A 15286-nucleotide genomic window follows, 5' to 3' on the forward strand; every position below is an offset into this window, starting at 1 on the left:
AGGGTCTCGGAGGAGTTTTTCAGCTGGATGAGCAAAGAATCGCTCTCCCATTAACATTAATGAGAGCTGTGCTTCTGATCCCATCTCAGCATAAAGACAAAAGCCCACAGTTGGGCAATACTTTTATTGGAACCAATCAAAATGTCACAAAATAGAGGGGAAACTTTGGGATTTTCCAGAATTCTTCTTCCTCATATTAGAAATGTTACACAAAGTTGGGGGAGAGGTACAAAAATTAAACTGGACGATGTAGCCATGAGAACTCAAAAGATCCCTCCATATGACCTACTTGTTGAGCATTCACAGTCCTGATTTCCTGGCACAAAGTTCATGTGGAGGTTAGATTATATCTAGTCTTAATTTGTTTGTGGGGCAGTTATATGACAATAGGCATTCACCCTGCATCCATACTGATTTGCTTGACAAATGTTTATAAGTCTTCCTGTTAGTGATACAGCCACATCACTGCTGGTGTGGAAGTCAGTAATGCATTTTTTTAAATGAGTGGTCTCTCACATGTGTGAATATGTTTTGGCGGGTGGTATCTATTGCCACACCCGTCCATCCATTTGCACCTCACCTGAGCACAACCTTCTTTTTTTCAGTGACCCAATCAGTATGAGCGCAGAATTCTACACCCCACAAGAATCCTGTTCCAAATGAAACCTCCCACACTTGCTGTTCCTGAATGAAAAATCCTGAACTTAAGGGGAACATATAAATAGATTTGACACACACCCCACACCCCACACCCCCCACTAATTATGCTATCCATGTATATCTTGATCATTTTGGCTGCAATCCTGAGCACCCTTACTATTCAGTAGGGCTTAACATCTGAGTACGCCCACCTAAAATTGCATTATATGTCTAGTACAGCTATTTTATCATTGAGAAAAATTACCCAGCAACTTCGTATTTTGAAGAAGTGTGCATGCACACGAAAGTTCATACCAAGAACAAACTTAGTTGGTCTCTAAGGTGCTACTGGAAGGAATTTTTTTTTTTTTTTGTGAGAAGTGAAGTTACAGGGAACCAGGCAGTGGACCTTCTCAGTAGTGGCACCTACCCTGTGGAACGCCATCCCCTCAGATGTTAAGGAGATAAATAAATATACAACTTTTAGAAGACATCTGAAGGCAGCTCTGTTTAGGGAAGTTTTTAATGTTTGATGCTTTACTGTATTTTAAATATTTTGTTGGAAGTCACACAGAGTGGCTGGGGAAACCCAGCCAGATGGGTAGGGTATGAATATATTATTATTATTATTATTATTATTATTATTATTATTATTACCACCAGTATTATTATTGTGTGTGTGTCTCTCTGTGTGTCTGTGTCTGTCTGTGTCTGTGTGTACATATATATACAGTAGTACCTCAGATTACAGACGCTTCAGGTTACATACTCCGCTAACCCAGAAATAACGCTTCAGGTTAAGAACATTGCTTCAGGATAAGAACAGAAATCGTGGTCTTGTGGCGCAGCAGCAGCGAGAAGTCCCATAAGCCAAAGTGGTGCTTCAGGTTAAGAACAGTTTCAGGTTAAGAACAGACCTCCGGAACAAATTAAGTTCTTAACCTGAGGTACCACTGTAGATACATATAGATATTTATATATCTCTATCTATCTAAATACAGAGAGAGAGAGAGATAGAGAGAGTGAGAGTGAGAGAGAGAGAGAGAGAGATCCTTGTGGTGATGAGTGAGTAAAATTCACAACAACAACAACAATGGTAAGGGAAACCTCTGGCCATCTCAAAGTTGTTGGGCTCCACTTCCCATCAGTCCTAGCCAGCATGACCACAGTGGTCAGGGATGATGGCAGTTGTAGTCCAGTAAAACCTGCCTCTCCTGTTGTGCAGCATTCAATACAGAGCAGAAAATTACATGTGCTATTCAATACATTGCAGAAGCTCTGAAAAATAAAGAGCGTTGGAGATGGGATGGCAAACTGTGTCTTTATCAACTGCATCTGCGACTCCCTTTCCACACCATGCACCACGTAGATAAAACTTATTTGAGTTTCTAGGGGGAATCAAACTGACGCCGCACTTTCACGAGTTCACCAACCCAGCACCATTTTATATCTAAACGAGCACCAAGCTGCAAGGAGGCTGGTGTGAAATAAATAAATAAATAAATAAATAAATAAATAAATAAATAAATAAAGCTACACCATCACGGTCATTTTGAAAATCCTTCTGTGGGCCCTGCATATATCCTGGAAACAGGAGCACTAAAGCGCATGTAAACAGCAGCAGCATGAACCTTGTTTGTCACTAGATTAACTAGAGAGCCCACGAGGACAATGATTCGACCCTTCGTGCCCATTAGGCCCGTCGTGAAAGGTTTCATTCACTTACCAGCTGGCAGGGTGGAACACAATCTAAAGATGGGAACAAGCGCAATGTTGAGAGCCAGACTGGCCTCCCTGCAATCTAAAACCAAAGTGGCAATTAATTATGGATGGAATGCGGCCAGGCGCTCCGGCACTATAATCCAATGAGACCACACAGAGAAAAAGGCAGCACCGCATCACGTCCTGGGCACTCAATGGGAGAGTGGGGTTTCCAGAACTCCCAGAATAGTAAGAAAACTGACCGGCAGAACATTGTCTGTCTTGGATTAAGGCAGCATGTTCATAATTGGGTGTGTTTTCTTCTACGTCTTGGATTTATATAACGGTTTTTCATTCACCAGGTAATTTTCTTCCTTCGAGCAGCCAAAAGGTGACCTCTACACGGACCCACAGGGGAAAGGTCTCACAAATTTAGTATGGCATACGCTTCTTTAATAATACATTTGTTACTTTTTAAGGCTCTTGGTGGTGGTTGTTTTTGGGGGGGGGGTTTGCTGCAACTGACTAACGCGGCTGGAAATGGGAATAAAGAGTCCAAGACGACTGGAGAAGAGGAGATTAAGGAGTGACATGAGAGCTATTTTCAATATCTGAAGGGTTATCGTGCAGAAGATGGAGCAGGCTTGCTCTTTATTGCTCTGGGGCAGGACTTAGGGGCTCCTCCACATGACTTGTTTATTGAGTATTCATCCCGACTGACTTGCACAAAGTTTACATGGGGATTAGATTATATCCGGTCTTTATTGAGCATCCGTTCTGATTTGTTTGCAGAAAGTTTATATGTATTGAGGAATGTGCAGCCAAAAGTGAGGCGGTTCGGGGGCCCAATGTTAGACAAAGAGGCCAGTCTAGTAGGGGGTGCATATTTATCCTGTTCTCTTCATATCCTCCACTTAATTCAGGGAGCTCGGAGCAGTATGCTAGCTTTGCAACGTCACTTGCCCAGCACCTGCTCCCGCAAACAGAGCTTTTCAAACAGAGCCTTTCCCACATCTGAACCCACCTCTTCTAACCATTGCACCTCACTGACTCGCAGTATAACTGGGGGAAGAACAAAAGCCCTCTTGCCACTTTAACAGCCATGAGTTCCTCCAGTGAATCCTGGGAACTGTAGTTTGTTACAGGTGCCGGGAATTGTAAGGGAAGTTGTAAGGGAAATTACAACTCCCTGTTTAGGGAAGTTTTAAACCTGTGATATTTTAATGTATTTTAATATCTGTTGGAGGCCGCCCAGAGTGGCTGGGGGGACCCAGCCAGATGGGCGGGGTACAAATAAATTATTATTATTATTATTATTATTATTATTATTATTATTATTATTATTATGCTAGTGATGATGATGATGGTGATGGTGATGATGAATGTTAATCTCTATTAGTCGCTTGTTACCAAGGCAGGTGTGCCAACTCTATGGGGCTGAGGCCTCTAGCACACACACACACACACACACACCAGTATCCACTGGGATGAGGAGGCCTGGCTGGAAGTCACCCCAGGCCACACAGCAGTGAGAAATGCTGCACAGACCATCGCGGCCTGACGGAAATGTCACATCAAGAGGAGGCCCGATTGGCCTCTCCCAATATGACAGTCATCACACACGCAACGCACAGCACACATCACATGTGCGATGTTAGCTCCACCCCACCCCAATGTTGGGCAAAACTCAGTGCCTGTGTACCAAGGTCTCTGACTGACTTACATTTAAAAGCAGTGTGCATGCACACGAAAGCTCATACCAAGAACAAACTCAGTTGGTCTCTAAGGTGCTACTGGAAAGAATTTCCTATTTTGTTTCCTATTTTGTTTCGACTATGGCAGACCAACACGGCTACCCACCTGTAATTTAAAAGCATAAACGTAAATAATAATAATAATAATTTATTTATACCCCACCTATCTGGCTGGGTTTCCCCAGCCACTCTGGGCGGCTTCCAACAGAACATTAAAATGCAATAATCTATTAAACATTAAAAGCCTCCCTAAACAGGGCTGCCTTCAGATGTCTTCTAAAAGTCTGGTACATACCTCATGTTGTGTACGCTCCATGTTGCGTATGTTCGGGATATGCACTCCCGCCCCCTGGAAGTGTTTTCCAGAGCGCGTGGGAGCGCGTGCGACTGTCGGATGCGCATAATGCTTCTGCACACTTCACGCATGCACAGAAGCGCTCAAATCGCGCAACTTCCGGTTTTTCGGGTTTTTTTTTTCATGCAATTGAGTTACGCACGCCAACAGTACGCACGGCGACCTGGAACGGATCACATGTTCCACTGTAGTTGTTTTTCTCTTTGACATCTGGTGGGAGGGCATTCCACGGTGCGGCTGTCACTACTGAGAAGGCCCTCTGCCTGGTTCCCTGTATTACACCCTCAGAAAATTATATAAAACCTTTACATTCTCATAGAGATGCCTACAATTCGTTTATACACCCACACAGATAAACACAAAACACCCCACATCGGGAAACTTTGGCAGCCAACTAATAGAAGATCCCTTCAAACCAAGGGCTTCTTCAACCAGAGCAGGGATGGGAAACATCTAGCCTCCCAGATACTGCTAGCCAACAATTCCTATCGTACTTGACTCTTGGGCCACACTGGCTGAGGCTGATGGGACATCTGGAGGACCACAGGATAGCCCACGCCTCCCCCACCTTAGCCAAGCTGACATTCTTTCCATCCCAACACAAAGTCTCCATCTTTAAGCTGCACAATAACCACGCCACCTTCGCCACTCCTTTTTCACCCCCTTTTTTCACCCTCCAAGATCCTTCATTGTTGCAAATCTTAGGACAGCAAGCTCTGCACAAGAAGTACGTCTTCCCATCTGCATTCGCTCGTCCTGTTGACTTTTGGCATTTGCCAAACGCTGAACTGCTAATGCAAACGCTAACCAATGGGTTTATAATAGCTGCCAGAGAAGAAAAGAGGCGCTAATGAGCATTTGCTCCTTTGTCATCTCCATGGTTCCCCCCCCCCCAATGAATTCTGCTATTTGTCATTGGCTTCTATCTTTCGGCGGAGGACAATCGTGCCAGCTGCTATCTGAATGGGGACTTTCCAGCTACATTTAAAGAGAGTGTTTGTCTTCATTAGGGTTTTGTACAAATTCATTCAGAGGATACGGTCACACTGTTCCTTAGGCGGACCCTATCTCTGAGCTCTCACACTGCTTAGACCAAACGTTACAACTCACTTTATGATCTTTGTGTCACTTTCCACCTGTGTTAAAAATCTCCCCATGATGCACTCAGACCACGTTATCCAAATAATAGATTCAAACTAATAATTTCTTGGAAACGTTTTTTTTCTAGTTTTAATGTTTTTTTGGTCCTAGCACAGAGCTGATTTAGCCATAAAATCAAAACACTACGGCTTAGCAACATAATAGACATGACATAAACAGGATGATTGTACAGAACATCCACACATAGTCCTTGGAGAAAGAGGAAGGAAATAGGATAAGTGAAGAATAAAGGAAGTTGCATTAACCACTGTAAAGGGGAAGCAGCCTAACTATTTGAAACCTTTGTGTTTTCAGCATTTTTCAAGAAACATCACTTCTTGGGTCAAAAAAAATGCTCAAATCACATTGCATTTTCTTGTTTGCAACCATGTTCAAAGGGAGAAGGACAACACAGTCCTATGCATGTCTACTCAGAAATAAGCCTTACATTTCTTATCCCCTGTTTTTCTTCCACGATAGAACTCAAGGCAGTGTACTTGGAGTTCCAAAGTTGACTGCCACCCAGCCACTGCTTCTCTTCAACAAAGTTCAGTGGTTCAGCTGGGGCTGGACGTCGTGGCCTCAGTACAGGTTCCCACAAGGCAAGGGGCCCCAAATGACCACCCAGGGAGTAGCAGATAATACAAGCATCAGCAAACAGGCCTGGCATCTGCTCGTCAGTCGCCACAGCATCTTTTCCCTTAGAAAACATTTTAGGTATTTTGTATTGTACATTGCTTCAATTATTTCCCTGGTTTTTCCTCATTTGTATTTTATCATGTTGAGTTGCTTTGAGATTCCTTTATATAAAGCAGCTAAGGAGGAGGAGGAGGAGGAGGAGAACGTATAGTCATCCAGCCTTATACATGGTTACAGAGGTTGTTGTCTTTAAAATGTATTTTCCTTTTCTGCCGCAAATGAGACTTATTCCCAAGTAAATGTGTTTAGCATCACAGCAGCAGAAGCAAACTCCACTTTCTTCCTGAAGTCATGATTTAAGTAAGTGTAAAATCAGAGAATTCTTTTTATGACAGGGTGGGCAGACTTCTTCCCCCCCCCACCCCCGGCCCCCAATGTATTGACAAGGTTGCTGGCTGCACCATTTGTATTTAGTCTATCTGTATGTGCTAGAACAGTTTTTCTAGAAAATGGAAAATTGAATAAAGAGGCAACTCATAACTGAGAACATGTCATGTAATCCCTGCTGAGCAAATTGGGGAACGGAGACTGAATGGAGAAATGGTATTTACCAAAGTTGCAGCTGTGATTTTCATGAATGAAGTGCTTTTAGAAGCTACATTGATCATGGAAATAATAGCAGAAGCGTATCCTTAAAGATCCAGTTCATAACATTACATCTCACCCAACTATCCCTGAATCCAGATATGATCAAGAACCCTATGGTGAAATCTTGATGAGAAAGCCCTAAGGCGATGTACCTTCTCTGTTCTATTCCATTTTTACTTTGAAATATTATTTTCCTTTGTTTCCCTCCCCCATTCAAACTAAAAGGAAACCAGCAATGAAACTCGATTAGAATATGCACATTGCAAATGAAATTGAATCCAAAATCACCTGTCACTGGATTTAAAGCTCTACATAAAAATGTAAACACCACAATCCTCAAAACCAGATGAACTTGTTTTGCCAAAACTACATTGAGAGTGATGCAGCAGCCTGAACTTCATCTGCATTTATAATGCAGATCCCACTGAATTGATGGGACATAACATTGATATGGAGATCCTCATCAGCATGATCTGGTGCCACTGGTAGTTGCATTAGTAGCTCACAACTAGAAATGGGCCTTGGCATTTGACAAAGTGTCATTGCCAAAGGCAATTTGCAACTCAACAGACAGTTGACTTACTATTAGAACAGGCATGTCCAACAGGTAGATCCGTGGTAGATCACTGGCAGATCCCTTTGGCTCCCCCAAAGAAGCTCAACAACTATGGTTCCCCTAAAAAAAAGCTCAACATCTTTGTCCTGCATCCCAGAAAACCGGGGCTTTCCTCCCCCCCCAAAAGCTCAACAACCTTGACCTGAGCCCCCCAAAAGGGGGTAGATCACTGCCAATTTTCAACTCTGAGAGTAGATCGCAGTCTCTTGGGAGTTGGCTACCCCTGTATTAGAACTTTAACTGAGAGTGCCCAGTCCTAAATGCATTTGCCTAGAGGCAAAGTTCTGGGCTCCAACATGCACAAAGACTAGGTGTGGAGAAACTGTGTCAGCTGGAGGGCCACATTCCCTCAAAGGCAACTTTTTAGGGGGGGCACAGTGGTGGCTGGGGGCAGTGGGCAACCCTCTTCTCTTGGTACAGTAGGCTGCAGTCCAGCTACACACAAAGGTCAGGCATTCCTACATGTAGAACTCTCCATCAGACGAGCAAGAGGCGTTATCACAATTTAAGGGCCCAATCAAGGAAAGCACAGAAGAAGAGTTTGGATTTGATATCCCGCTTTATCACTACCCGAAGGTGTCTCAAAGCGGCTAACATTCTCCTTTCCCTTCCTCCCCCACAACAAGCACTCTGTGAGGTGAGTGGGGCTGAGAGACTTCAAAGAAGTGTGACTAGCCCAAGGTCACCCAGCAGCTGCATGTGGAGGAGCGGAGACACGAACCCGGTTCCCCAGATTACGAGTCTACCACTCTTAAGCACTACACCACACTGGCTCTCACAGGAGGTGAAGGGTGGAATTATTATTATTATTATTATTATTATTATTATTATTATTCCATGCTGTTACGGATAAATCCCAGGTGAGGCTACTCAGAATTAGCACATGCAGATCTGCATCCTCTTTCCCTTTCTTTCTTTGATGAGTTTGCTTCTTGGCAATGCACAAGTAGTCATCCTATCCAGCAGATCTCTGTGCCTCTTCTTATTCCTTCTTCAAAAATACCAGCCACAGGTTCTGATTGCTGAAATTTCCATTTACACACTGGAGTCCCTCTGAATGCACGACGATAGACTGGAGCTATAATTTGAAATAAGTACAGTTAAAATCAATAGGATTAGCTCCAATATAAAGTGAAAACAACTAACAAAAGAAAAACTTAGTGGGAAAGTTTTATATGGTTGTTTGGTGTATATCTGCATTGTCTAGCAGCAGATTGTTTCTTATGACAGTACTTCTATATAGGCATTTAAGTTTATTAAACAGATGCTGCACATATGTATAGTATATATTGTGATGGGTTTCCTATCAGACTTCTGGGAACAGGGTTCTCAGTGTGGGTTGGGCTTGAGACAGGTTTGGGTTGACATCCTTGAGATGTCATCACCTTGACTAAAGAGTGATAATAGCTGATAACATTCAGGCAATGTGCTACCATGGGAAGGAAGATGGCCCCAAAAGGCAAGGCAGTGGTCAAAGGAGATAAACCCACCCAGATTCCACCACCATCTAGCTGGGGACTAGCAGCAGGGTAGGGCAGGGAAAGGTGTCTGCATGTGAAAAGAATAATAAACTCTGCTTTGAACACTGAATATTCCTTTGGGAACCTTTCTCAACCCAAAGGGTGCATTCTCTTCTGTGATCCACATGTCAATGCTGGGTGGAGCCAACAAAAGTGAGCAGGAATACATATTCAATGGTTACCCTTGGACAACAGGCTCGGTCCTTCACACCCTCTTGTAGCCCTCCTTCCAGGCAGTTTAGAGGCATGATCAGAGTTCAATAATGCTTTCCAGTCAGGCAAAAAAAAATTATATGACCACTTCATTTTATTGGTTTGGTTCTTCAGTTATCCCACTTATTTTTGAACTACTGCATAATGTATTCCGATTTGGGGTGTAAAAATATCCTCCTTGAGCAACCTCCTCTGGAACAAGCCTATTGATTTCCAAGTGTAAATGCTTTGAAAATGCCAATCAAAAACCATGCACTGCCACATATGGCATCTTTCAAGAGGTGGAAGTTTGTAATATTGAATATAACTCCTCATTAGCATTTTCTTTCAGTTCACTTTTCCTCATGTATTTAATCCCTTTATCTCCTTTATTTGCAATATGCCAAATATATTCTCATCTTTCAAAAGTGCAATTATAATTTCCTGTCAGGGGGAGAGAGAAGTGGGGGTGGGGGGGGAAGATTAGCAGTTTTGCACACCAGCTGAAGCAGATGCCTTTGGAAAAACAGCAGCTGTAATTTGAGGATATAAACTGTTTTTTCACATGTTAATGCCGTTCATAATATAAGCCAAATATGCCTGTTACAAAAAAAGGCTTGCAGGCTCTTTTCTTTCTGGTTATCTGGGTCGCTTTGTGCAGTTCCGGCCCTTCAACTAGAGAGAAGCAAACAGGGCTGGACTTTCCAAACAGGAAAACATCAGGATATTTCACTTTGTTTCATTTCAAAAGGGTTACTATGGGGAAAGTTCCAAAAAAAAGGCAACCAAAATGATTGAGGGCCTGCCCTGTGAGGAAAGATTACAGCCTTTGGGACTTCCTAGTATATAGAAAAAAGCGATTAAGATGCTACATGACAGAAGCTTATAAAGATACGCATTGCATAGAGGAAGTGGATAGAGATAGGTCTTTCTTATTTCATAGCACTAGAACTCGCAGACATTCAGTGCACCTGAATATTGAAAATTCAGGAAAGATAAAAGCAAATATGACTTCACGTAGTGCAGAATTGAACTATGGAACTCAATCCCACAGGAGGCAGTGACGGCCACTGAAGTGTAGTTGGGTTCCCATGAGGAAAGACACAGTGATAACAGCAAGAACCTTTATTGAACTAACAGAACTGGACAACGTAGGCAAAGCAACTGCATATATACATTTCTGAAGGCCTGGGCCACTCCCACTCCCAAAGTGATTGGCTGTCTAAACTTCCAAGCTGCGAATCATAACTCAGAGTTTAAGGGCCAATGGCAGAGGCCCAAATCCTGAAATGTTCTGTGATTGGATATCATGTATCAAATCGGAATACAGGAGCTCAGGAGCCCCTTGGAGGAAAGGGTGCAATAAATAAAAACCATAAATTAAGAACACAGGAGCTCAGAACCCTTAGTCCAGACTCAAGCTCAGGCAGACACAGACCACTGAATACATAACAGCCACCAACTTGGAGGCCTTAAAAGAGGATGCATGGAGGACGAGGCTATCAGCAGCTATGAGCTACAATGGCTATATTCTGCCTTCACTGTCAGAGGCAATATGCCAGCTGCTGGGAATTGCAGGTGGGCAAAGCGCTGCTGTGTTTGGGTCCTGCTTATAGGCTTCCCACAGGTATCTGGTTGGCTGCTGTGAGAACAGAATGCTGAACTACAGTAATCATGAAAGTGCAATATGGAGGAGCTCTGTGAAACTTCCTGTGAAGTTGTGAATCGGGTCACAACCCCCAAGCTGTTGAGCTTTCTTCTTCAAAAACAGCAAAAGAACCTGCAATTTTTTGATTGACTTGCCTAAGGATAAAGCACCGCCTTTTGGAAATCCCCCCCCCCAAGACGTCGGTTGTTGTTGTTGTTGGGGAGGGAACCACTGTCCTAGAAAGGCACAGAAGAATCCTTTCCCTTATGGCATTTTCTCAGTTATAATCGCCTGCCCTGCTGCAATTTGCCTTGCATGGCAAAATGCATTCTTTACATTTTGCTGCCACACAGGGCAAAACAAGAGCAATTCTGCCAATTTGGCCATACTAAATCCTCTCCCACCACTGTTCCTATTAACATTAAGGAGAGAGAGGGAGAGGGAGATGGAGAGGGAGGGAGATGGTGCCAACATCACATCCTATGTGGCCCAGAGATGCTTTTTTCTTTATTTGTTTTTTTTAATTTCCTTCTATTCTTCCTTTTGGGACAATCCTTTCTTAAAGTGGCTTAAAGGGGGGGGTTATGAATGGACAACTGAGCCACACTCAAACAGTCCCATGTAGATCAAGCTGGGCTATGCATTTCATGTGAATCCTTTCTATGCTGGAGCCACATCCAGTGCCACGTTGCCCCGTGAGGTCACAGGTAGGTAGCTGCCTTAAACTGAATCAGACCATTGCTCCATCTAGCTCAGTATTGTCTACACTGACTGGCAGTGCCTCTTCCAGATGTGATCTCTCCCACCTCTCCTTGGAGATGCCGGGAATTGAACCTGTGACCTACTGCATACAAAGCTATTATTATTATTATTATTATTATTATTATTATTATTATTATTACGAATAACAATAATAATAGTCCTGCAATTTCAGCATCTCATTCAAAGCTGTTGTGTTGTCAAAAACTCCATGGTTCTGGTGAGCTTTTGAGAAAAAGCTGTTTGATGCTCCCAAGGGAATCAGGCAACAGCATCAGATGTGTGTTTGTGCTGCGGCTGACAGGTGTGTGGCTGGCTTCCGTAGCCTATTGTCAGACATAGCCTTGGAGCATTGCTCTGGCACAAGAACTATTAGGATGGACAGACCTTGCAGGGATGATGCAATGGTTTATGGCTTCCCAGAAGATGATAGGTTCATTTGCTTTGATCTCAATGGATTAACAAAAGCCTATACAGGCAAAGCCATCACCATATTCATTCATAGTGCACCTCCTGTATTCTGTATAGACTTGTGCCCTGAGGAACCAAGCAGAGACTAATACATTACTTTGCCAGGACCAACAAGCATCTGTCAGTCAGCAAAAGCTATCAAAGTACTATCATCTCTTTTGTCATTTAGAGGAACGGCTGCTTTTCCTTCCAGGGATACTGCACATAAAGACAAATTGCTAATTGGCCTCATTAATGCCATGATGAGTAAATCAGAAAAGTCTTGAAGAAATGGCCCCTTCCACTTTCTGGGTTTTATCTTATTTCTTTACAGGGTGGAAGGCACTGTGGGTCAGTTTCCATCAAACAGCTGTTCAAGTTTGAGTAGCAAAGTAAAAAAAAAAATGAATAAAATTGGGCTTATTTCTTTGACGCCTTCATAAAAGAATAGAAACAGATAAGGGCAAATGGGGTGTATTTCTATTATTTTCTAGGTTAATGAATGGGAAATCATTCTAAAGAGGTTCTTATGTGTGTGGGTGATATGTTACCTATTAAAAGAACAGTTTTCAGAGGGCTGGAATCCCAAGCACATTTTTAACCTCTTTGCAATTTGTCAAATCTTGAGCAGTTACCAAGTGAACTAGGATTTGCGATGGGAAGTGTCTTTTCTGGCTGCAAAAATGATTTTTTTCCCCCAACAGATTGGAAGAATGGCCATTATATTCCAGGTGCCTCCATCTTAACAACCAGCAACCCAACTTTTTGAAAAGCTGGTGGGAGATAGTTAGACGCACTCAGAGACCCTCTGCAATCCAGCCAATCTGAAGATTATGGGAGAAATAATCCCAATCACTGCACAATGTGGAGAACTGGCATGGGAAATGTAATTATACGTAATCGTTGGCTATACTGAAAATCGTTATCTTTTTAAAAGAAACCTAAAATCCATCAGACATCCATCTGACACAAGCCATGTCACCAAGGGAAATGCACAATTTCAGTGGAAACGTTATAAAAATAGCTAGCAGAGGCAGAAAAGAGACACTATAGAAGGGGCATTCCATTTTACCCTCACAAGAACTTTTATGAGCTACATGAGATGCCCAATAGAAGGTTGTTCCCTAAGGCTAATTTCCTGTTCAAGTTTGAGTAGTGTAAGGAATGTTATCTCCATCAGGATTCCAGTCAGGGAGAGAAGAGTTAAAACTCCCCCATGCACTGTGGTCCCAACTGCATTACCCCATGCCTATTATTAAATGTTACAAACCCTAAAGTGGTTTCTAATGGTACATCTAGACTGTATATCTATTGATCTATTGCTCTAATAATCTATACACACACATACCTGGGAGGCAGTCCGATTGAACTCAGTGGGACTTAGTTCTGAGTATTCAAGTAAAGGACTGAACTTTTAGTGTCATGCCTCATTTGACCTGCAGTTCTTTCGAGGTGGGAATCCAAACTTTAGAAAAGTGTGAACTCCAGGCAGTGGTTTAGTAACTAAGGGCACAATTGGGAGGGGGGCAGGTAAGCCCCACCCCACATAATCGATCACATGATGTGGTGCAGACACACCATTTCAACGGCAATGCCCATCAACCCCCTCAAATGTTTTATTGGGGGGCAAAGACCTCTTGGCCTCTAGGAGTTGGCTCCTATGCATCTGAAGGACCATCTTGCACTCAGGGGGTGGGGAGAGAGAAAGCAGGAGTCATTCTTTTCTATAAAAAAGATGGTGTATTTCCCATTCTAGGGTGGGTGGGGGATTAAGTTTATGCTTATTGTTGTAATAATCTCGTGTAATCCACTTTGTGAGGTCAGCCTGAATCTAAGTACTGTAAATTGGTAAATAAATAAATAAGCCTGCTTTCAAAAGGACAGGGAATTATTTGTTGTTTGGACACAGAACTGTATCGCAACTTGTATGGTAAACTAATGACTAATCTGGAAGATACATAAACACCTAGCAAGCCATTCAGGATGAATGCGAGATGGGTGCTCATTGCCCTGTAACTGTCCCCACAAACAGATCAGAACGAATCCTCAAGTAAAGACTGGATGCAATCTAAACTCCGCAAAAGCTTTGTGCAAGCAAATCAGGACAAATACTCAGAGCCGTCTCATTCATAGGGGCAGGTGGTGCGGTGCACCAGGGCGCCAGGCCCCCCAGGGGCGCCCCCGCGAGCCCGCCGGCATACCGGGCGCCCCCTCCCCAACCTGCCCCCGCCCCTATGGGGCGGGGGATGAGCGGCCTGGCACTGCAAGCCGGCCACCCTCCGGAGCCCCAGCTGGAGCGCTGGGAAGGGCGCGCAAAGCCCCGCGCTGCTCCAGCGCCACGTCCATCATCCCCCGAGGGGCGGCCAGCGCGGGAGGGAGGTGGGCGAGTGGGGGATGAGGGGCGTGGCGCTGCAAGCCGGCCACCCTCCGGAGCCCCAGCTGGAGTGCTGGGAAGGGCGCGCAAAGCTCCGCGCCGCTCCAGCGCCACGCCCCTCATCCCCCGCTCACCCGCCTCCCTCCCGCGCTGGCTGCCCCTCGGGGGATGATGGACGTGGCGTTGGAGCAGCGCGGGGCTTTGCGCGCCCTTCCCAGCGCTCCAGCTGGGGCTCCGGAGGGTGGCCGGCTTGCAGCGCCACGCCCCTCATCCCCCGCTCGCCCACCTCACTCCCGAGGGGCGGCCAGCGCGGGAGGGAGGTGGGCGGAGAGGCGGCCCACCGGGGGCGCCGAGGGATCGTCGCGCCAGGGCGCACGATCCCTTTGAGACGGCCCTGCAAATACTCAATAAACAGGTAATCTGGAGGGGCCTTAGCCGCATCAAGTGATAAATAAGCAAGGCTGTTTGATGGAGGGTTCTTTAATGCAGAGGGGTAGATTCAAGAGCTTCTGTTTTGTGTGAGTCTGCTTTGTGAGGAACTCCCCCCCCCCCCCGGTTTGGTCCCAAAGGTGACAGACATTTTAAGGTCCCTGGGTCGGGACTTTTCCTCAGCAGAGCTCTTCCATTTCATGCAAAATCTGTCACTTGGAAATGTTTGGCCAGTATGCTGCCTCTGGCATAAGCCTCACACAGGCCTCCCATCTGCCCTTTCCCCTCCCTTCCCCCGAGTCATTTATATGCAGACAAGCAGAATTATTTAGCTGTTATGTATAATAAGATGATTGAGAGGCTTGGAGACCTGCATTTCAGCAGGTCAGACGCCGCCTCCTGAGGGGCCCCCAAGCGGATTC

This window comes from Lacerta agilis, chromosome 12 (genome assembly GCF_009819535.1).
Source record: "Lacerta agilis isolate rLacAgi1 chromosome 12, rLacAgi1.pri, whole genome shotgun sequence".
Lineage (NCBI taxonomy): Eukaryota > Metazoa > Chordata > Lepidosauria > Squamata > Lacertidae > Lacerta > Lacerta agilis.